This window comes from Lucilia sericata, unplaced genomic scaffold (assembly GCF_015586225.1).
Source record: "Lucilia sericata isolate MDLA Ls3-8-SP2 unplaced genomic scaffold, ASM1558622v1 Contig000471F_arrow, whole genome shotgun sequence".
NCBI classification, from domain to species: domain Eukaryota; kingdom Metazoa; phylum Arthropoda; class Insecta; order Diptera; family Calliphoridae; genus Lucilia; species Lucilia sericata.
In genome coordinates, this window is record NW_023994486.1 from 230548 (window position 1) to 254253 (window position 23706).

The 23706-nt window shown below is 30.9% G+C and overlaps 1 long non-coding RNA gene across 1 annotated transcript in view; it reads left to right on the forward strand.

Annotated features, from left to right (window-relative positions):
* Positions 1-23706, forward strand: part of LOC119605296 — a 186706-nt gene that overhangs the window by 140052 nt on the left and 22948 nt on the right. The gene's annotated exons all lie outside the window — the stretch shown is intronic.

Sequence of the window (23706 nt, forward strand, 5' to 3'; positions counted from 1 at the left end):
GTTGCTCACTTTGGTAGTTGTAGTTTCTTGGATTTGTCGATTTTAATAAATTCAGTAATATTTGTCTTCTCATAAAATTTCGAACTTGATATTTAAAATGTATTCAGAAACACTAGGTTAATTTATTTAGATTTTAGTTCACAATTGTTTTTCTCTTTTAAAGCTGAGATTAGATGTAGCTGATTCAAATGAGTTTTTAAAAAGAATTTTTAAATCTTAATTAAGATATCTTAATGCCTCGCATTGTGAAAAAAAAAATGTCAAAGTGAAAAATAGCCCAGATTTGTATAAAAGCTTAAAATAAATGTTGCTTTAAAAAGTAGTAAATATTTCTGTAAGCTAGTGTTGGTAAACTTTATATCACTGACCTGATCAATTTTAATATAACATTATATATTTTAAATAGGCATATTAATAAGGAACTTTTCTTCGTCGGATCTTTATTTATTTGCCTTGAAAATAAATTTTGAATTAAAATAAATATATAATATAAAAAATATTTATATATTTTGTAGGCATTATTGATCTTATCAATCACGTATGTGACTTTTAGCCTAGACACCAACCCTTTACTACTATTACATTTCATTGCTATTTACAACTATGTAATGCTCTCAGTAATTGAGAGATGTAAATAAAAGGCAAAACAAATAAAAAAAATCATTTATCAGCTGTGAAACTTAAGTGGATAGAATTTGTAAATAGTATTAAACTAATTAAAGAAACTTTTATTAATAGATAATTAATGATTGAAATTACTTATAATATCGTATAAGAGAATACCAAGCAACATACAGGGTGTCGAATTCAGCAAGTAACTCAACGCTTATTTTGTAACCATAATGATCATTAACTATGTACTATTTGGGTTAATAGATACCGAACTGGATTATTCCAAAGGCCATATTGTTCTATAGCCTGATACGTTCCTAGAGTTATTTGGAACCAGGTAAAATTTTACTATACATATGTATATTCATATATATATATATATCGGGAGCTTTCGATGTAATTTAATTTCAGGGTACCTTACGCCGAAGAGATATGCTACTAAACCATTATCATCATCAAATCATCTAAAACATTATTGACAGTAATTGAAACGAAAACGTTCTTTATAATCAAAACGAGAAAATTTCAATTGTTTCAAGTTATTTGATAAATAGTTTAACTATTTCTATGCATAGCAAATAAATATTAAAAATAAAAATTCTATTGCATATTTATTTGTATGAGTGTTTGTATATAAATTAGGTAAATTGTTAAGAAAAGTTGTTAATGAAAATATGTATGTAAAGAATTTAAACTAACGACCATTACAAAACCAAGCAGTTTTCAAACTTTGTGTTAGAAAAATGACTGGAAAAAGGGAGTTAGGTTCTGATATCTTTACCATGGTAAGTGCCAAGGATTTTTCCTTCGAGATCTTCTAAAATATAATAATGATTCCCTATTTTCTCTTTTATTCTTGCCTTGATAAATAGCGGAGAAAGTTTTGCATTAAAATGCTTTTCGAAACTGCTTTGAGCAAAGTTTCTTCGAAAAACTTCCTGGCCTACTTCAAAGGTTTGAGGCCTGGTTCTGAGGTTATACTGGTGTTGATTTTTTTCTTGAGCTTGTTTTATACATTTTCGTATATCCTGCCTTAATAGTTGTAAATTATCATCCCGAGAAATTTTAGCTGTTGGTTCAGTTAGGAGTTGTAGTTTTCGCAATAACTCGTAAGACGTTGCGTGTGTTATCATATCAAATCCAAATAGTGCGTGATACGGGGAACTATTAATGGACTGGTGATATGAGTTACGGAGGGCACAGCTGATCTCACTCAGTCTCTCGTCCCACAAACGATGATCCGACTTCAGGTACGCTCGGATTCCAGCAATAAGGGATCGGTTTACGCGTTCGGAGGCGTTGGATTGGGGGGAGTATAACGCCGTGTAGATATGTTTAATGCCGTAAGTTGTAAAAAAGGCGTTTAGGTCGTTGGCTCGAAACTGACTGCCATTATCGCTGACGATTGTCTCTGGAACACCATACATGTGGAATATTTGTTTCTGTAAAAAGTCTTGAATTGCAGAAGATGTGAATTTACGTAAAGGGCACAACCAATGAAATTTCGTCAGATGATCTAAGACGATTAAGAGACCAATATAACCAGTTTTACTGCGAGGATATGGACCAAGTATATCAATAAATAGGCGCTGGAATGGACGGACGGATATATTAGAGTTGCTCATGGGTGGTTTCATAACAAAGTTAGGAGCTTTTGTTGTTTTGCAAACATTACAATCACGTAAATATTTTCTCACGTCGCGAACCATTCCAGGCCAGAAAAAGGTTCTTCGTAGTAGCTCTAACGTTTTAGCCATTCCTCCGTGAGCTTTTACTGGTGAATCATGAGCTTTAGATATAGTATCCTGACGCAATTTGTAGGGTACCCATAGTTTCCAACAGGTTTCTTCTTGTTCTTCATTACCACTGTAGTGTTCGTTCCGATAGTAAATATATTTATCGATGATTTTTACATCAGGATATTTTTCGGGATTCGAAGCAACTTTCTGTTTTAAATTGATATAGTCCTCATCTTCAAAGTGCGGTGAATCTAAACAAATATCTGGTTCTACTAGTTCCAAGGCAGCACATTCATTAATAGGAATTCTCGATAGAGCATCGGGTACGATGTGGTCTTTGCCTTTTCTGTGGCTAATACTGAAATTGTAAGCTTGTAGCTTAAAGACCCACCTGGCCAATCTTCCTGTTAGGTCTGGTTGACGCATCAGCCATAGGAGACTTGAGTGATCCGTTATCACCTCGAACTCCTGCATCTCCAAATAACAACGAAATCTTTTTATGGCCTCAATTGCAGCAAGACATTCTTTCTCTGTTACGCTGTAATTTCGTTGCGCTGAATTTAACTTTTTACTCATGTATGCAATTGGACGTTCTTCACCTTGATCGTCCAATTGCACCAGAACTGCGCCGATTCCGAAATCACTAGCATCACAATGAAGAAAGAATTTCTTGCTAAAATCGGGATTTGTTAACACAGGAGCCGAGGTGAGTAACTTCTTCACTTTCTCAAATGACTTCTGCGCTTCTTCAGTCCACTTAAAGACCTTTTTAGTTGACAGGACTTCAGTAATGGGGCAAACTACTGACGAGAAATTGTCGATAAATCGCCGATACCACCCCGCCAATCCAAGGAAACCTCTTACTTGCTTTAACGTTTTGGGGACGGGCCAGTTCTTAATTGCTTCTACCTTTTCTGGATCAGTTGTGATTCCTCCGTTTCCTATCACGTATCCCAAATAATTCACTCTTGTCACGCAAAATTTGGATTTAGATATATTAAGAGTCAAGTTAGCTTTTCTAAATTGATTTGCAATACGAATGAGTACCTCAATATGTGATGTGAAATCTGCCGAAACGATAACCAGGTCATCCAGATACCCAAAGACACAATGCCGAAGATCTGGAGGTATGATTTCATCCATGAGCCTGCACATTGTCTGAGGAGCATTGCACAGTCCGAAAGGCATAACTACAAACTGGTAGAGAGGCCTTCCCGGAACTGTGAATGCTGTCAGACTCTTGGACTTTTCATCTAAGGCAATCTGCCAGTAGGCATCCTTCAGATCCAGTTTCGTGATGAGATTGGCTTGTGGAAGTCTTGCAAATATTCCCTCAATGTTTGGTAAAGGATATGCATCCTTTTTGGTTAATGAATTAACCTTACGCGCATCTAGACATAAACGGACCTTATTTGGTTTTACAACCAAACGCATTGGTGAACTCCAGGGGGATGTGGATGGTTCAATCACCCCTAGTGCCAACATTCTATCTATTTCACCAAACATCAGTTTCTCAACCGCGGGAGAAACCGGATAGAACCGTGACTTGATTGGTGAAGCATTACCAACATCAATCGAGTGTCTAATAAGACTGGTTCTCCCTAACCCTTGTTTTTCAAAATTCGGGAAGAGATTTATAACAGCATCAAGCTGTTGACGTTGGCTATGGGACAGTGGATATAGATTATCATCTAATGGACTTTTTGTTACCAAATTACTATCGGACAAGCTTTCGGACTTCTGTGTGAGAGCGGATAGATCGGACATGGACAAGTTGGACGCTTGATTACAAGAAATAATGTTTAAAGACCCAACAAAGTCTGGAAACAGTGCAAATTTCTTCCAAAAGTCAATCCCCAGAATCAATCTTTGTGATATTGAAGGTATCACAAATAATTGAATCCTTTTACGATCGTTTCGGAACAGAATTTCAACATCAAGCCAGCCACAAACAGTTTGTAACTTGCCATCTGCCGTTTTCACATTCGATTTACACTTTGTATAACAAGGCAATTTAGAAAAGTCACTCAATGCTAGTTCGGAACCTATACAGCTAATATTTGCCCCAGTATCGAGTAAACCTAGCTCTTCAAATTCTAAAAATTTGACCTTCGCGTAATATCGTAAATCTTTTGGATTGGAAATTATTGCCGAAACTAAAAATTTCCGACAAAATTTCTTATTTTTATAAAATTTTCTTAAGCGAAGGGTAGAGCGTTTAGGTTTACTTGTTACTTTTTGGGATAATACAGATACATTAAAAATTTCATCTCTTTTCTGCAGGTATACTTCCCATCGTTTGTGATATGGAAGCTTTGGCCTTATTATTCTATCAATATCAACACTAGTATTAACGAAATCAACACAATTGTTTTCACGTTTGAGTATAGTAATGGGTTCGTGTCTTAAGTCTTTTGTTTTTGTTAGATCAGTGATTTTTTGGTCATAATCGGTGTTTATAGATTTGTCACATTTGGTAATATTGAAAGTGCAGGTATTTATTGGTGATCCTTCAGAGGACCTGAAGGTCGATAGTTTTTTGAATTTTGATTTTTCCTGGTTGCACAAGTCACACAATTTGGTTTGTAAACATTTTTCAAACCGCAACCGTAGCAAAATACAGTTCGGTCTTTGAGACAATTCTGCCAGTGATGACCATTTTCATCACAATTCCAGCATTTTGTCATCGATTCATTGCCCTGGATTGCATTAATAGTTGACTCAAAATCTTCACTTTCAATGATGTTTTCGTTAGCAGAATCAATGTCTGCAATGTATCTTCGAGTCATAGTCGGATTTTGATTTCGTATAGTATGAGTTTTGCGCACAGATTCTTCGTTTAGGAAATGTTCTCGCATTTGCACCAATTTACGTAAATGGGAAATGGAGTGGATGGGGACATAGAGCAAATCCTGACGAATCTCTGGACGTAAATTTCGAGCGAGAATTTCAATCAACTCCATGTCAGACATAGGAGTTGGGAGACGATCCATAATGGATAAAATTGATTCGAAAAATGCGTCGAATGTTTCTCCAGCCTTTTGTTTTCGATTGCGCACTTCTTCTCTAATATCGAAGGAGGATTTGTACTCTTTGTACTGAGCTCGGATGGCATCACAGAACTCGTCCCACTGAATAGACTGGACTTGTTTGTGGTAACGCCAATACCAGTCTCGAGCTTTTCCCGTGAGAAGAATGTGTAGATTTTTGCAAATCAGGTTAAAGTCTCCGTTAAAGTTGTCATGAGTCAAAGATCTTATTCTATATAAAAATTCTTCGACATGCAGGCCTGTTGACGAACCGTCAAACTTAAGGTTCCAGTTTTGGATAATGGAAGTTATTTTGTCGCCATGCATGGAGCTAGAACTCAAATTTGAAATTGCAATTGGCGAAAATGGATAAGGATTATTGCCGTTTAAACGTGTTTGTTGTCGCTGAGTTTCATTAAAATTCGACGTAAAATTATTATTATTATTGTTGTTGCCAGGATTTGGAAAATTATTGGGATTATTGTTTTGGAGATTATTAATATTGGGATTATTATTTTGAATGCTATTTACATTGGATTGTGGAACCAGATTAAGGTTTCCTAATATCCGAGTTAAATTTTCCTCAATCATTCTATTAATTTCAGAATAGTCAACACTTATATTGTTTGGGCGTGTTGGAGTTGGTGTGGTCATTCTGACAGAAGAATTTATTGGATTATCATGATTATTATTCTGATTGGTTTCAGTTACATTGGGAATTTGTTCTTGAAATGTTGAAACATTAATATTTTGAGGATTTGGGTCAGGAAATGCATATTTCTGAGACTGCCGCGTGTTGTAGTGTTTTGCTAGAGCACCTCTCGTTTTCGACTTAGTATTAGTTCTAGCCGAACTTACTCTTGCAACAATAACTAACTTCCGTAGTTCAGACAATTGGCAAGATCTCTTACATTCGGGACATTCAGACTGTGTAGATAGAAATGATTCAATACAATTTCTGTGAAATCCATGAGAACAGTCATGAATGATTAGGCAATCTGACCCCTCATCCATTGATTCATGACAAACATGGCAAACGGAAGGTTCGATTTGTAATGGAGCTGGTATAAAAGGAGGTGGAATGTTTTGATCTTGTGTCGTTTCGGTAGACATTTTGAATTAAATAGGTCAAATTTATAAATTGAAATTACTATACTCAAACTAAACGTAATTTTTTGTTTTTCAGAAAATTGAAATAAAACTGTGAATGAAAATCCGGGTTCAAATCAAGTTAACAAATTGAAAAAGTTTTTACAATATTTCAAAAAGCACTCATTCAATATTCTTAGACTTTTACAAAATGATTAAGAAGGTTAAAAAAAAAAATAAAACTTTTCACTAAATAAGTGTATGAACACAATAAATTGATCAAATTTAGAATTTTAAATTCTACTCAATTTGATTTGAAGTGTAACCATGAGTCTTAAATTTTGAAATAAAGTTATTTGAAAAGATAAGATAGATAAAAGATAGATATTACCAGTTTTCAAAAAACTATATAAAAATATGTTGAAAATTAAACAAATTTTATTCTGACAAACCACTGATATATATTGCAAAACTATTTAAACTTTAATGTTTACTTGGCTTTAATGGAATTTTAAAAAGAAAAATCTTTAGCAAAAATAATTTGTTTCCTTTAAAAATAGTTTTTCCACTTATAACTTTGTTCAGTTTGAAAATAAAAATTAAAAAAAACGATTTAAGAAAACTAATATTAAATTGGTTAAATTGAAATTTTGAAATTGATTTCCTTAAATAAAAACACTATACAACTATTATATTGATCTTAATTTATAGTTGCTAAATATCTTTGGGTTTAGATTTTCATTTATTCGTTTTACAGAAGCGTTATGTTTTCATATTATTATTTTTTTAAATAATTTCCTCCTAAATGTAAATTTTTAAATTTTTGATCGATTTAACCAATTAAGAAATTAGTTTTATTATCAAAGTACATATTCATCTAAAACGATTAAAAATTAATCAAAATCTGTAACAAAAAAAAAAAAAAATAAACTATCATTTACTAAATATTATAAATCGAAAACATTACTATTTCTGACCTTTGAATTTCATCCAAAAGTTAGTCATGCAAAATTGTAATTCAAATTTGAATATTGGAATCGTTCTAGTTAAAGTGATTTCCAAAAATAGACTTAAAATTTACATGGTTTACAAACGATTATGTTTAACAAATATAAAAATTTTATACACCAAATATATTTCAATCAATAGTTTCCAATTTAAATTGTCAACCACAAAAAAAAATATAAATCAGAAGAAATCAAAAGTTACTATTAAAAGTGGAAAAGTCAGGAGAAAAAAATTTGGTTCAGAAATATATTATTTTCTAATTTATAAAGAAATTCTGTTAGTTGTTATTAAATCCACACAAATATAGTTTTTAATGTGTTAAAATAATAACTTTTATTCGATAATATTTATTAAGTTCGAAATCTGTAAATTTCAGAATATTAAAACTTTAAACTTGAATTTCTTCACCAGATTAGTAAACTTTCATTCTGATTTTATTATGAAAAATATTTATACAGTTTGAGGTTTAAGTTTAGAAAATTTTTGTTAAAACTTTCTCACTGAAATTGATTATCTACAGAAAAAATTCTGTAAAATTTAAATTGAGAAAAAACGTAGAATATTTTCTAAAAACAAACTAAAAAGTTAATAAATTTCAGATATCAAAATGTTCTTATAAAGTTCAAAAAGTTGTAAAGAACAAAGTTTGAAGTTCGTTTACGTTTATGAAAAACATCAAATCTCAACTTTTATAAATTTCAGAACAATTTACGCAAACAGAATTTGTAAGCAAATGTTTTTACTTTCTATAATTCTGTATAATGAATAGTGATTACTATTAGACTATTTAATTTGACTTTCAAAAACCATTTAGTTATAACCATTATATGATTGAAAAATTAATTAAGTTCAATAGTTTAAAGCTTTGTAAAGAAATTAAAATATTTTGGGAGATTCTAACTGTCACCAACAGAATATGTATTCTATAGAACTTCTTCGCTTTTATCGAAAGAATTAGTTGATGAAATTAAATTTTTTTCTAAAATCCAAGTTCTAAGCGAGTTTCCCTTTTTATGAAATGTAATTTTTAATGTTAAGTATTTTTTCCTTTTTAAATTTAAATATTTTAAAGCAATTAACAGTTTAATTAATATGCTTTTAGAAAATAAAATTTAGAATCATAAATAAACAAATCTTTCTTTTCTTCCAATTAAAATTTGTTGATTTATTCCATAAAGTTTGGAAAAAAAATTAAATATTTATAATAAAAATGTATACCAATTTAATAAATGAACGGGTGTTTCCAATCGACATTGGATAATAATGTAAAACATAAGGATTAAATTCAATGACGTAGGATAAAAAAAACCAGGCTATAGTTTATTGCATAAAAATTAAAATTACTATCGAAATTTTTACAGCAATAGCTTAATATTGATTCCATTTTCTACTAACAATATTACCTAAAGTTCATTGGTCACTAATTTGCAGCTAGCAAAGTTAATGAATTCCAAAATGCTCTTTGGTCGCTAAATTCGCATCGAGAAATTATGATAATTAATTTTAATTTTCAAGCAATAACGCTTAAATTTAAAATTGCGATATACCTACAAAACTGTTCATTGAAAAGATCCCTAAGAGTTAAGCGGTCAACATATTCGAAACTTAATTTACTCAAATAGTCGAGAAAATCCTGCGAAACTTTAAAGATTATTCGACAGATAGTGTTGAAAAATATACGCGAATTGAAAATTTAGCAAAATTAGTGAAATCTACGATTAAAAAAATGAAATTTTGTAGAGCCAATAAAAACTTAACGTCCTATCGGCCCCACGTTGGGCGCCATTATTTATGTAATGTACAAATTGTGTATACGAAAAATGTTTACAGAAAAAAAACAAAATGAAAAGAATTTATAAAAAAATCTAAATACTCTCACTCGTTACTTTAATCTGACACACAAGGATATCATAGGGATAGGACTACGGGAGCCTTTGATGAGCTAGCAACAGTGGTGTGGGGGGGTTCGGTCCTTTTCTATAATTTCCCAAGGTTCACTACATGAGTTTTTTGTTATAGACTCCCTATTTTTTTTTTTTTTATATGTTCATGGTGTTAGGTCCGGAATGACTAGACTATTTACTTTAATATTGCCCCTATCTAGTCATGAAACTGAAAAGAAATTATTTACTTAAGTGTCAAAGAATTTATCCTATTTAATGATCTCTCTGTGAGGGTTACGAGGCTTCATCTCTCTACACCATCACAGAGAGATCATTAAATAGGATAAATTCTTTGACACTTAAGTAAATAATTTCTTTTCAGTTTCATGACTAGATAGGGGCAATATTAAAGTAAATAGTCTAGTCATTCCGGACCTAACACCATGAACATATAAAAAAAAAAAAAATAGGGAGTCTATAACAAAAAACTCATGTAGTGAACCTTGGGAAATTATAGAAAAGGACCGAACCCCCCCACACCACTGTTGCTAGCTCATCAAAGGCTCCCGTAGTCCTATCCCTATGATATCCTTGTGTGTCAGATTAAAGTAACGAGTGAGAGTATTTAGATTTTTTTATAAATTCTTTTCATTTTGTTTTTTTTCTGTAAACATTTTTCGTATACACAATTTGTACATTACAAACTGAACTAGAACTGAACTAGAACTGACATACGGACATACGGTTATGTGATGAGATAATTTAAGGTGAGTACAGAATCAAAATTTTTATAGACAACACTCTAAGAGGTTCAGCATACACAAAAGTATTGAAAAGTTTTTTAACAATTATACATATTCAGACTTCTTACTAGTTTTGGACCTATTAAATCAGTACGCTTGGTCATGTTTAACCAAAATGAATTATTTGTAAAATTTTGAAATTGTCCGTACTTTTACTCATTCAACATAAATTAAAACACTCCAGTTACGAAATTTGCCGGAAATTCGTAACACAAAATAAAACATAAATTTTCTACGCACTTCCTTTAACAATAAATAACTGTTTTTTTATTCCTGTTTCAATATTTTTTTCCTATTTAAAATACAATGTAGCAGAGACCTTGTACAAATTGTTAATAAGAAAAAAACTGCTATTTAAAAAAACAATTTTCAATTTTACAGATTTCCTCAAAGCCAAACTTAAAGAAAACCAGCTTGAAAACCATTTTCCTTGTGTAGTTTTTTTTTTTAATTTTCATTAACATTTGCAAGAAAAAGTAACTAAGTTTTTTTAATGTTTTTCTTCAAATCCTGATAATAACCAAAATGGCTTAAAGCATTAACAAATATGCCATTATATGATACGGGATTTTGTATTTTATTTCTTTTTTTTTTTTTGTGAAATTATGTATGTTGTTGGACCAGCTAAAAACAGTTGTTGATTTTATATTTTTATTTTATTCAGTTTAGATGGCATTAGTGTGGAAACAACTTTAAAATAATTATGTCTGATGATAAGGCCTGAAAAGAAATGAAGACAAGTTTTTAATATAGAAAAATTATATTATGGGAATTTAATTTTATTCTAAAAATCAGCGAAAGATAAAGGCAAAAAAAAATTGCATAAGAAATTTCTCTAGAGGAGAGTAAAAAATGTGTGTGTTTGTTCATTAATTTGATTGGAAAAGAAAGTACGCATTGAAAAGGAAGGATATCAAGTTTATGTCTTAAGTCTTTTGATTCAGGGACAGGTTTTCATTTGTTTTGTTGCACAAAAATAAACAGCAAGAAAGATTTGTGTTTAAAGAAGGCTTGTTGTTAAAGTCTTTTGTTTTTTTACGCTAACTTAATAAAAAAGTTGAATGTCTTCGATTGTTTTTTTGTTATTGTTGTTTTAACCATAAACTGCATAAATTTTCTTCACTTTTTTTGATAGCGCTGCGTGTGTGTTTTTTAATAAATGAATGAATTGTTACAATAAATATTTTAAATTATTTAATTTTCTTATTTGCCAGACAACAACTGCCGCTACTGCTACTACTACTTTTTTTCACATTTTTGTTGTTTATTTTTTCCAGAGTAGATAAACAATTTCCCTCACACCTTATTAGTCTGCAGAGTTTTTTTTGTTTATTTTCTTTATACATAAATATTTTTTCAAATTGTATACAATAGATTATGGACTTAAAAAATACAGACACACAAAAATTTTATAAATTTCAGTAACTTGTATGCAAGTGAATAATAAAATAACAAAAAATAAGTAAGAAATTTTAGTCGAGCATGTCCGACCATATGATACCCTGCATCTAGTTCCAGTTGAGTTACAGTTCAGTTCTAGTTCAGTTCTAGTTCAGTTTTCAGGTCTAGTTCAGTTCTAGTTCAGTTCTAGTTCAGTTCTAGTTCAGTTCTAGTCAGTTCTAGTTCAGTTCTAGTTCAGTTCTAGTTCAGTTCTAGTTCAGTTCTAGTTCAGTTCTAGTCAGTTCTAGTTCAGTTCTAGTATCTCAGTTCTAGTTCAGTTCTAGTTCAGTTCTAGTGTCAGTTCTAGTTCAGTTCTAGTTCAGTTCTAGTTCAGTTCTAGTTCAGTTCTAGTTCAGTTCTAGTTCAGTTCTAGTTCAGTTCTAGTTCAGTTCTAGTTCAGTTCGAGTTCAGTTCTAGTTCAGTTCTAGTTCAGTTCTAGTTCAGTTCTAGTTCAGTTCTAGTTCAGTTCTAGTTCAGTTCTAGTTCAGTTCTAGTTCAGTTCTAGTTCAGTTCTAGTTCAGTTCTAGTTCAGTTCTAGTTCAGTTCTAGTTCAGTTCTAGTTCAGTTCTAGTTAGTCTAGTTCAGTTCTAGTTCAGTTCTAGTTCAGTTCTAGTTCAGTTCTAGTAGTCAGTTCAGTTCAGTTAGTTCAGTTCTAGTTCAGTTCTAGTTCAGTTCTAGTTCAGTTCTAGTTCAGTTCTAGTTCAGTTCTAGTTCAGTTCTAGTTCAGTTCTAGTTCAGTTCTAGTTCAGTTCTAGTTCAGTTCTAGTTCAGTTCTAGTTCAGTTCTAGTTCAGTTCTAGTTCAGTTCTAGTTCAGTTCTAGTTCAGTTCTAGTTCAGTTCTAGTTCAGTTCTAGTTCAGTTCTAGTTCAGTTCTAGTTCAGTTGTAGTTCAGTTCTAGTTCAGTTCTAGTTCAGTTCTAGTTCAGTTCTAGTTCAGTTCTAGTTCAGTTCTAGTTCAGTTCTAGTTCAGTTCTAGTTCAGTTCTAGTTCAGTTCTAGTTCAGTTCTAGTTCAGTTCTAGTTCAGTTCTAGTTCAGTTCTAGTTCAGTTTAGTTCAGTTTCTAGTTCAGTTCTAGTTCAGTTCTAGTTCAGTTCTAGTTCAGTTCTAGTTCAGTTCTAGTTCAGTTCTAGTTCAGTTCTAGTTCAGTTCTAGTTCAGTTCTAGTTCAGTTCTAGTTTAGTTCTAGTTCAGTTCTAGTTCAGTTCTAGTTCAGTTCTAGTTCAGTTCTAGTTCAGTTCTAGTTCAGTTCTAGTTCAGTTCTAGTTCAGTTCTAGTTCAGTTCTAGTTCAGTTCTAGTTCAGTTCTAGTTCAGTTCTAGTTCAGTTCTAGTTCAGTTCTAGTTCAGTTCTAGTTCAGTTCTAGCTCAGTTCTAGTTCAGTTCTAGTTCAGTTCTAGTTCAGTTCTAGTTCAGTTCTAGTTCAGTTCTAGTTCAGTTCTAGTTCAGTTCTAGTTCAGTTCTAGTTCAGTTCTAGTTCAGTTCTAGTTCAGTTCTAGTTCAGTTCTAGTTCAGTTCTAGTTCAGTTCTAGTTCAGTTCTAGTTCAGTTCTAGTTCAGTTCTAGTTCAGTTCTAGTTCAGTTCTAGTTCAGTTCTAGTTCAGTTCTAGTTCAGTTCTAGTTCAGTTCTAGTTCAGTTCTAGTTCAGTTCTAGTTCAGTTCTAGTTCAGTTCTAGTTCAGTTCTAGTTCAGTTCTAGTTCAGTTCTAGTTCAGTTCTAGTTCAGTTCTAGTTCAGTTCTAGTTCAGTTCTAGTTCAGTTCTAGTTCAGTTCTAGTTCAGTTCTAGTTCAGTTCTAGTTCAGTTCTAGTTCAGTTCTAGTTCAGTTCTAGTTCAGTTCTAGTTCAGTTCAAGTTCAGTTCAAGTTCAGTTCTAGTTCAGTTCTAGTTCAGTTCTAGTTCAGTTCTAGTTCAGTTCTAGTTCAGTTCTAGTTCAGTTCTAGTTCAGTTCTAGTTCAGTTCTAGTTCAGTTCTAGTTCAGTTCTAGTTCAGTTCTAGTTCAGTTCTAGTTCAGTTATGATTGGTAATAAATATTTAGATATTGATCTTTGCAAACATCATCACTAATGCATAGTGTCTTCCTATGTAGGGTATAAAAAATAACCATAAAATACACCTTGTCTACCACTGCAAATACTATTGCTATTGTATAGTTGCTGTTGCTTCCACAATTGCTAATGTGGCATCCACAAAATAAAAAATAAACAAAAACAGAAAATAGAAAACATTCATACAGTCATATGAAAAAAATAAATAAAACAAACTATTTTTTCCTGCGAAAAAATTGTTGACGAAAAAAGAAAGTTTAATTCAATGTTGTTGTTGTTGACTTTTCCACATTTTTTTTAGTTTTGGTTTGTGTGTTGTATGTTGCTGTGTTCATTTGTAATAATCTTGCCGCTGTTTAAGGCTGCTAGAGCTACCGACTGACTGTTTTACTAGCTGACTGGCAAACGCAATTAGGGAAATGTTGGCATTTATTTTAATGTTGCAAATGTAACAACTGCAACAAGTGCAAGTACACGTTCACTTCTTCCACAGTTCAGTTTTAATAATATATGTATACACTTCAACCAACTTTACATTAAATACAATAGTTACTTACAATCGTTTTCTACTTGATTTGATGCATTTTAAGATGATTTTAATTTGTTTTTCTTTTCCAAACATATGACTTTTTTCAAACATATTTTTTGTTAACTCCACTTTTTTCTTTCTTAAATATCACTGTGACGTCTGCGTCTTAATAGAGAAATCTACCGAGATTTATTAAGGCGATAAAATATACTGCAAGTAGGAAAATGATATCAAATGCTCAGAAATAAATATATTTAATTCAATGTTTTAAATCTATATAGCTCATGCCAAGAGAAAGAAAGACCTGTGATCCTTAAAACTATACACATGCTAAACTGTGCATAAATATCAAAGTGAAATTCCAAATAATTTAGAAGTCAAATGAGATTTTTTACACTAATTGTCTAAAAGCTGTGACTTAAAGTGAGATTAATTAGTTGAAAAAGTTAATATAACTCATACGAAACATTCAAATACAAAAAAGAAAAACTGTTGTTAAAAAAGGTAAAACTCCAATTTTGGTGCAAAATGACGAAAATATGTACTTAATAATCCGAAATAAGAGATCACTTTTATTTCCAACCAAAAAAGATGAGTTACAAACAAAATAGCGATATACTGCGACCACTTTTATTTCAGAACAAAAATCGATTTTTCATTAGTTTCAAAGTTTTTGAGTGAAAACATAAAAGTCCATTTATCTTGGAAACTAGAAGAGATAGGGCCAAAACAGCGATAATCTGTGATCACTTTTATTTCCCAACAAAAATCGATTTTTGAGTGAAAACTATGATTTTTTGATTGAAAACATAAAAGTCCATTTATTTTGGAAACTAGAAGAGATAGGACAAAAGCAACGATAATCTGTGATCACTTTTATTTCCGAACAAAAATCGATTATTGAGTGAAAATTACGATTTTTTTTGCGTGGAAACATAAAAGTCCATTTATTTTAGAAACTAGAAGAGATAGGGCCAAGACAGTGATAATCTGTTATCACTCTTATTTCCCAACAAAAATCAATTTTTGAGTGAAAATTACACTTTTTTGAGAGAAAACATAAAAGTCCATTTATTTTGGAAACTAGAAGAGATATGACTAAAACAGCGATAATCTGTGATCACTTTTATTTCCAAATTACACTTTTTTGAGAGAAAACATAAAAGTCCATTTATTTTGGAAACTAGAAGAGATATGACTAAAACAGCGATAATCTGTGATCACTTTTATTTCCCAACAAAAATCGATTTTTCACTAAAAATCACTATTTTTGGGGTGAAAACATAAAAGTCCATTTATTTTGGAAACTAGAAGAGATAGGGCCAAAACAGCGATAATCTGTGATCACTTTTATTTCCCAACAAAAGACGATTTTTTAGTGAAAATCACAATTTTTTGAGAGAAAACATAAAAGTCCATTTATTTTGGAAACTAGAAGAGATAGGGCCAAAACAGCGATAATCTGTGATCACTTTTATTTCCCAACAAAAATCGATTTTTGAGTGAAAATTACACTTTTTTTTAGAGAAAACATAAAAGTCCATTTATTTTGGAAACTAGAAGAGATAGAGCCAAAACAGCGATAATCTGTGATCACTTTTATTTCCCAACAAAAATCGATTTTTGAGTGAAATTACACTTTTTTAATTGAAAACATAAAAGTCCATTTATTTTGGAAACTAGAAGAGATAGGGCCAAAACAAAAGTCCATTTATTTTGGAAACTAGTAGAGATAGGGCCAAAACAGCGATAACCTGTGATCACTTTTATTTCCCAACAAAAGTCGATTTTTCACTGAAAATCACAATTTTTTGGGTGAAAACATAAAAGTCCATTTATTTTGAAAACTAGAAGAGATAGGGCCAAAACAGCGATAATCTGTGATCACTTTTATTTCCCAACAAAAGTCGATTTTTCACTAAAAATTACGATTTTTTCAGCGATAATCTGCGATCACTTTTATTTCCCAACAAAAATCGATTTTCTTGTGAAAATCACAATTCTTTGAGTGAAAACATAAAAGTCCATTTATTTTGGAAACTAGAAGAGATAGGGCCAAAACAGCGATAATCTGTGATCACTTTTATTTCCCAACAAAAATCGATTTTTTTGTGAAAATCACAATTCTTTGAGTGAAAACATAAAAGTCCATTCATTTTGGAAACTAGAAGAGATAGGGCCAAAACAGCGATAATCTGTGATCACATTTATTTCCCAACAAAAGTCGATTTTTCACTAAAAATCACAATTTTTTGAGTTAAAACATAAAAGTCCAATTATCTGGGAAACTAGAAGAGATAGGGCCAAAACAGCGATAATCTGTGATCACTTTTATTTCCCAACAAAAGTCGATTTTTCACTAAAAATCACAATTTTTTGAGTGAAAACATAAAAGTCCATTTATTTTGGAAACTAGAAGAGATAGGGCCAAAACGGCGATAATCTGTGATCACTTTTATTTCCCAACAAAAGTCGATTTTTCACTAAAAATCATAATTTTTTTAGTGAAAACTTAAAAGTTCATTTATTTTGGAAACTAGAAGAGATAGGGCCAAAACAGCGGTAATCTGTGATCACTTTTATTCCCCAACAAAAGTCGATTTTTCACTAAAAATCATCATTTTTTGAGTGAAAACATAAAAGTCCATTTATCTTGGAAACTATAAGAGATAGGGCCAAAAAAGCGATAATCTGTGATCACTTTTATTTCCCAACAAAAGTCGATTCTTCACTTAAAATCACAATTTTTTGAGTGAAAATATAAAAGTCCATTTATTTTGGAAACTAGAAGAGATAGCGCCAAAACAGCGATAATCTGTGATCACTTTTATTTCCCAACAAATGTCGATTTTTCACTAAAAATCACAATTTTTTGAGTTAAAACATAAAAGTCCAATTATCTGGGAAACTAGAAGAGATAGGGCCAAAACAGCGATAAACTGTGATCACTTTTTTATTTCCCAACAAAATTCGATTTTTCATTTTTTGAGTAAGAACATAAAAGTCCATTTATTTTGGAAACTAGAAGAGATAGGGCCAAAACAGCGATAATCTGTGATCACTTTTATTTCCCAACAAAAGTCGATTTTTCACTAAAAATCACAATTTTTTGAGTGACAGCATAAAAGTCCATTTATGTTGGAAACTAGAAGGGATAGGGCCAAAACTGCGATAATCTGTGATCACTTTTATTTCCCAACTAAAGTCGATTTTTCACTAAAAATCACAATTTTTTGGGTGAAAACATAAAAGTCCATTTATTTTGGAAACTAGACGAGATAGGGCCAAAACAGCGATAATCTGTGATCACTTTTATTTCCCAACAGAATTCGATTTTTCACTAAAAATAACAATTTTTTGAGTGAAAACATAAAAGTCCATTTATTTTGGAAACTAGAAGAAATAGGGCAAAAACAGCGATAATTTGTGATCACTTTTATTTCCCAACAAAAGTCGATTTTTCACCAAAAATCAAAATTTTTTGAGTGAAAACATGAAAGTCCATTTATTTTGGAAACTAGAAGAGATAGAGCCAAAACAGCGATAATCTGTGATCACTTTTATTTCCCAACAAAAGTTGATTTTTCACTAAAAATTACGATTTTTGGAGTGAAAACATAAAAGTCCAGTTATCTTGGGAACTAGAAGTGATAGGGCCAAAACAGCGATAATCTGTGATCACTTTTATTTCCCAACAAAAGTCGATTTTTCACTAAAAATCACAATTTTTTGAGTTAAAACATAAAAGTCCAATTATCTGGGAAACTAGAAGAGATAGGGCCAAAACAGCGATAATCTGTGATCACTTTTATTTCCCAACAAATAGGGTGATCGACTCGATTTTTCAACCGGTTTTAAAACCGGTTTTTTCTGCTTTACCAGTGTCGGTTTTTTTCTAAATGTTGATTTTTCGAATATCGAATAACACGGTTTTTTCACTTTTTAAAAACCGGTTTCGAATACTTTTATTTGCTTTGTATTCAAAGATTATTTAAATTACATTTTGAAGTAAATAATAATACAGCCCGTTTAAATTTTAAAAATATTCGAGTCCAGGAACTAGGATATATTTTTCTAAAGCATCATTGGTTAAACTTTTTTGATTTTCCTAATTAATTAAAAAATTTTATTTGTAAAATTGATAACTGTTTAATAAAATTTTATTAATCTTAAGATTATATTCCAATTACAATAATTAATTTACCGCTGAAATATTATGGAAGTGTTGGAATGCCTATGAAAATTTCCTAAAAGGGCTTTAGAATAAGCTAGGATTACATAGTACCTTATGTTTAACAGAAGTGTCCACTTTTTTCCTAATTTTTTTATATTAAAGAAATAATGTAAATCAGACGACTAGATCTAAAGTTATAATCTGTTAAACTGTTAAAAATCATTTCGGGCCATGTTTTATTAATCAAATTTAAACATAAACATTAATTTCTTCAAATTAACATATATTTTTTTATTTATTATGAAAAACCGGTTAACCGGTTTTTTCTGAATTTGAAAAATATCAACCGGTTTTTTTGAAATGTCAACTAGTCGAACTATTCGAAAACCGGTTTTTGGAAAATGTCGAATAATCGATCACCCTACCAACAAAAGTCGATTTTTCACTAAAAATCACAATTTTTTGAGTGAAAACATAAAAGTCCATTTATTTTGGAAACTATAAGAGATAGGGCAAAAACAGCGATAATCTGTGATCACTTTTATTTCCCAACAAAAGTCGATTTTTCACTAAAAATCACAATTTTTTGAGTGAAAACATAAAAGTCCATTTATTTTGGAAACTAGAAGAGATAGGGCCAAAACAGCGATAATCTGTGATCACTTTTATTTCCCAACAGAATTCGATGTTTCACTAAAAATCACAATTTTTTGAGTTAAAACATAAAAGTCCAATTATCTGGGAAACTAGAAGAGATAGAGCCAAAACAGCGATAATCTGTGATCACTTTTTTATTTCCCAACAAAAGTCGATTTTTCACTAAAAATCACTAATTTTTGAGTGAAAACATAAAAGTCCATTTATTTTTGGAACTAGAAGAGATAGGGCCAAAACAGCGATAATCTGTGATCACTTTTATTTCCCAACAAAAGTCGATTTTTCACTAAAAATCACAATTTTTTGAGTGAAAACTTAAAAGTCCATTTATTTTGGAAACTAGAAGAGATAGGGCCAAAACAGCGATAATCTGTGATCACTTTTATTTCCCAACAAATTCGATGTTTCACTAAAAATCACAATTTTTTGAGTTAAAACATAAAAGTCCAATTATCTGGGAAACTAGAAGAGATAGAGCCAAAACAGCGATAATCTGTGATCACTTTTTTATTTCCCAACAAAAGTCGATTTTTCACTAAAAATCAAAATTTTTTGAGTGAAAACATAAAAGTCCATTTATTTTGGAAACTAGAAGAGATAGGGCCAAAACAGCGATAATCTGTGATCACTTTTATTTCCCAACAAAAATCATTTTTTGAGTGAAAATTACACTTTTTTGAGAGAAAACAGATAGGTCCATTTATTTTGGAAACTAGAAGAGATAGGGCCAAAACAGCGATAATCTGTGATCACTTTTATTTCCCAACAAAAGTCGATTTTTCACTAAAAATCATAATTTTTTGAGTGAAAACATAAAAGTCTATTTATTTTGGAAACTAGAAGAGATAGAACCAAAACAGCTATAATCATTGATCACTTTTAATTCCCAACAAAAATCGATTTTTGAGTGAAAATTACACTTTTTTGAGAGAAAACATAAAAGTCCATTTATTTTGGAAACTAGAAGAGATAGAGCCAAAACAGCGATAATCTGTGATCACATTTATTTCCCAACAAAAATCGATTTTTGAGTGAAAATTACACTTTTTTGAGAGAAAACATAAAAGTCCATTTATTTTGGAAACTAGAAGAGATAGAGCCAAAACAGCGATCATCTGTGATCACATTTATTTCCCAACAAAAGTCGATTTTTCACTAAAAATCACAATTTTTTGAGTGAAAACATAAAAGTCCATTTATTTTGGAAACTAGAAGAGATAGGGCCAAAACAGCGATAATCTGTGATCACTTTTATTTCCCAACAGAATTCGATGTTTCACTAAAAATCACAATTTTTTGAGTTAAAACATAAAAGTCCAATTATCTGGGAAACTAGAAGAGATAGAGCCAAAACAGCGATAATCTGTGATCACTTTTTTATTTCCCAACAAAAGTCGATTTTTCACTAAAAATCAAAATTTTTTGAGTGAAAACATAAAAGTCCATTTATTTTGGAAACTAGAAGAGATAGATCCAAAACAGCGACAATCTGTGATCACTTTTATTTCCCAACAAAAATCATTTTTGGAGTGAAAATTACACTTTTTTGAGAGAAAACATATAGGTCCATTTATTTTGGAAACTAGAAGAGATAGGGCCAAAACAGCGATAATCTGTTATCACTTTTATTTCCCAAAAAAAGTCGATTTTTTACTAAAAATCACAATTTTTTGAATGAAAACTTAAAAGTCCATTTATTTTGGAATCTAGAAGAGGTAGGGCCAAAACAGCGATAATCTGTGATCACTTTTATTTCACAACAAAAATCGATTTTTGAGTGAAAATTACACTTTTTTGAGAGAAAACATAAAAGTCCATTTATTTTGGAAACTAGAAGAGATAGAGCCAAAATAGCGAGCATCTGTGATCACATTTATTTCCCAACAAAAGTCGATTTTTGAGTGAAAATTACACTTTTTTGAGCGAAAACATAAAAGTCCATTTATTTTGGAAACTAGAAGAGATAGGGCCAAAACAGCGATAATCTGTGATCCATTTTATTTCCCAACAAAAGTCGATTTTTCACTAAAATTCACAATTTTTTGAGTGAAAACATAAAAGTCCATTTATTTTGGAAACTAGAAGAGATAGAGCCAAAACAGCGATAATCTGTGATCACTTTTATTTCCCAACAAAAGTCGATTTTTGAGTGAAAATTACACTTTTTTGAGAGAAAACATAAAAGTCCATTTATTTTGGAAACTAGAAGAGATAGAGCCAAAACAGCGATAATCTGTGATCACTTTTATTTCCCAACAAAAGTCGATTTTTGAGTGAAAATTACACTTTTTTGAGAGAAAACATAAAAGTCCATTTATTTTGGAAACTAGAAGAGATAGAGCCAAAACAGCGATAATCTGTGATCACTTTTATTTCCCAACAAAAGTCGATTTTTCACTAAAATTCACAATTTTTTGAGTGAAAACATAAAAGTCCATTTATTTTTGAAACTAGAAGAGATAGAGCCAAAACAGCGATAATCTGTGATCACTTTTATTTCCCAACAAAAGTCGATTTTTGAGAGAAAAATTCCACTTTTTGAGAGAAAACATAAAAGTTCATTTATTCTGGAAACTAGAAGAGATAGAGCCAAAACAGCGGTAATCTGTGATCACTTTTATTTTCCAACAAAAATCGATTTTTGAGTGAAAATTACACTTTTTTGAGAGAAAACATAAAAGTCCATTTATTTTGGAAACTAGAAGAGATAGGGCCAAAACAGCGATAATCTGTGATCACTTTTATTTCCCAACAAAAGTCGATTTTTCACTAAAAATCACAATTTTTTGAGTGAAAACATAAAAGTCCATTTATTTTGGAAACTAGAAGAGATAGGGCCAAAACAGCGATAATCTGTGATCACTTTTATTTCCCAACAAAAGTCGATTTTTCACTAAAAATCACAATTTTTTGAGTGAAAACATAAAAGTCCATTTATTTTGGAAACTAGAAGAGATAGAGCCAAAACAGCGATAATCTGTGATCACTTTTATTTCCCAACAAAAGTCGATTTTTCACTAAAAATCAAAATTTTTTGAGTGAAAACATAAAAGTCCATTTATTTTGGAAACTAGAAGAGATAGATCCAAAACATCGATAATCTGTGATCACTTTTATTTCCCAACAAAAATCATTTTTGGAGTGAAAATTACACTTTTTTGAGAGAAAACATAAAAGTCCATTTATTTTGGAAACTAGAAGAGATAGGGCCAAAACAGCGATAATCTGTTATCACTTTTATTTCCCAAAAAAAGTCGATTTTTTACTAAAAATCACAATTTTTTGAATGAAAACATAAAAGTCCATTTATTTTGGAATCTAGAAGAGGTAGGGCCAAAACAGCGATAATCTGTGATCACTTTTATTTCACAACAAAAATCGATTTTTGAGTGAAAATTACACTTTTTTGAGAGAAAACATAAAAGTCCATTTATTTTGGAAACTAGAAGAGATAGAGCCAAAATAGCGATCATCTGTGATCACATTTATTTCCCAACAAAAGTCGATTTTTGAGTGAAAATTACACTTTTTTGAGAGAAAACATAAAAGTCCATTTATTTTGGAATCTAGAAGAGATAGGGCCAAAACAGCGATAATCTGTGATCACTTTTATTTCTCAACAAAAATCGATTTTTGAGTGAAAATTACACTTTTTTGAGAGAAAACATAAAAGTCCATTTAATTTGGAAACTAGAAGAGATAGGGCCAAAACAGCGATAATCTGTGATCACTTTTATTTCCCAACAAAATTCGATTTTTCACTAAAAATCACAATTTTTTGAGTGAAAACATAAAAGTCCATTTATTATGGAAACTAGAAGAGATAGGGCCAAAACAGCGATAATCTGTGATCACTTTTATTTCCCAACAAAAGTCGATTTTTCACTAAAAATCACAATTTTTTGAGTGAAAACATAAAAGTCCATTTATTTTAGAAACTAGAAGAGATAGGGCCAAAACAGCGATAATCTGTGATCACTTTTATTTCCCAACAAAAGTCAATTTTTCACTAAAAATTACGATTTTTTAAGTGAAAACATAAAAGTCCATTTATTTTGGAAACTAGAAGAGATAGAGCCAAAACAGCGATAATCTGTGATCACTTTTATTTCCCAACAAAAGTTGATTTTTGAGTGAGAATTACACTTTCTTGAGAGAAAACATAAAAGTCTATTTATTTTGGAAACTAGAAGAGATAGGTGATCACTTTTGTTTCACACCAAATATGAGTAAAGTGGCGCTATAGCTATACAAATATAATATATTTTTACTGCATATTCATAAATTTCTTTTTTCTCAGCAATTATGTCTGCTTCCACAAATTAATGCTGCTTGCCACACATTTAATATGATATGACAACTACTTTAGAATAATTCTAGTAGAATTTTTGTAATATATTCTTTTGAACCATAATCTTGATAAATAAATCAAATAGAAATAAAGCTTAACTTTCTCACAAAAAAAATGAATGTTAAAACTAATTGCAACTAAGCTTGCATATGTACGAGTTATAACAATGGCAAGAGTCAGCACTTGCAACAATTGCAACTTTAACTAAGATTAAGTAAAAAATTTCTATTATCTTTAATATATCATCAGCAATAGCAACTACTGACACTTCCAAATGCTCTTTTGTGATAAAACAATTGTGATAAAAATGTAAAAGGGAAAAAGAAGAAAATCTTTATAATCGTCTTATGGGCGA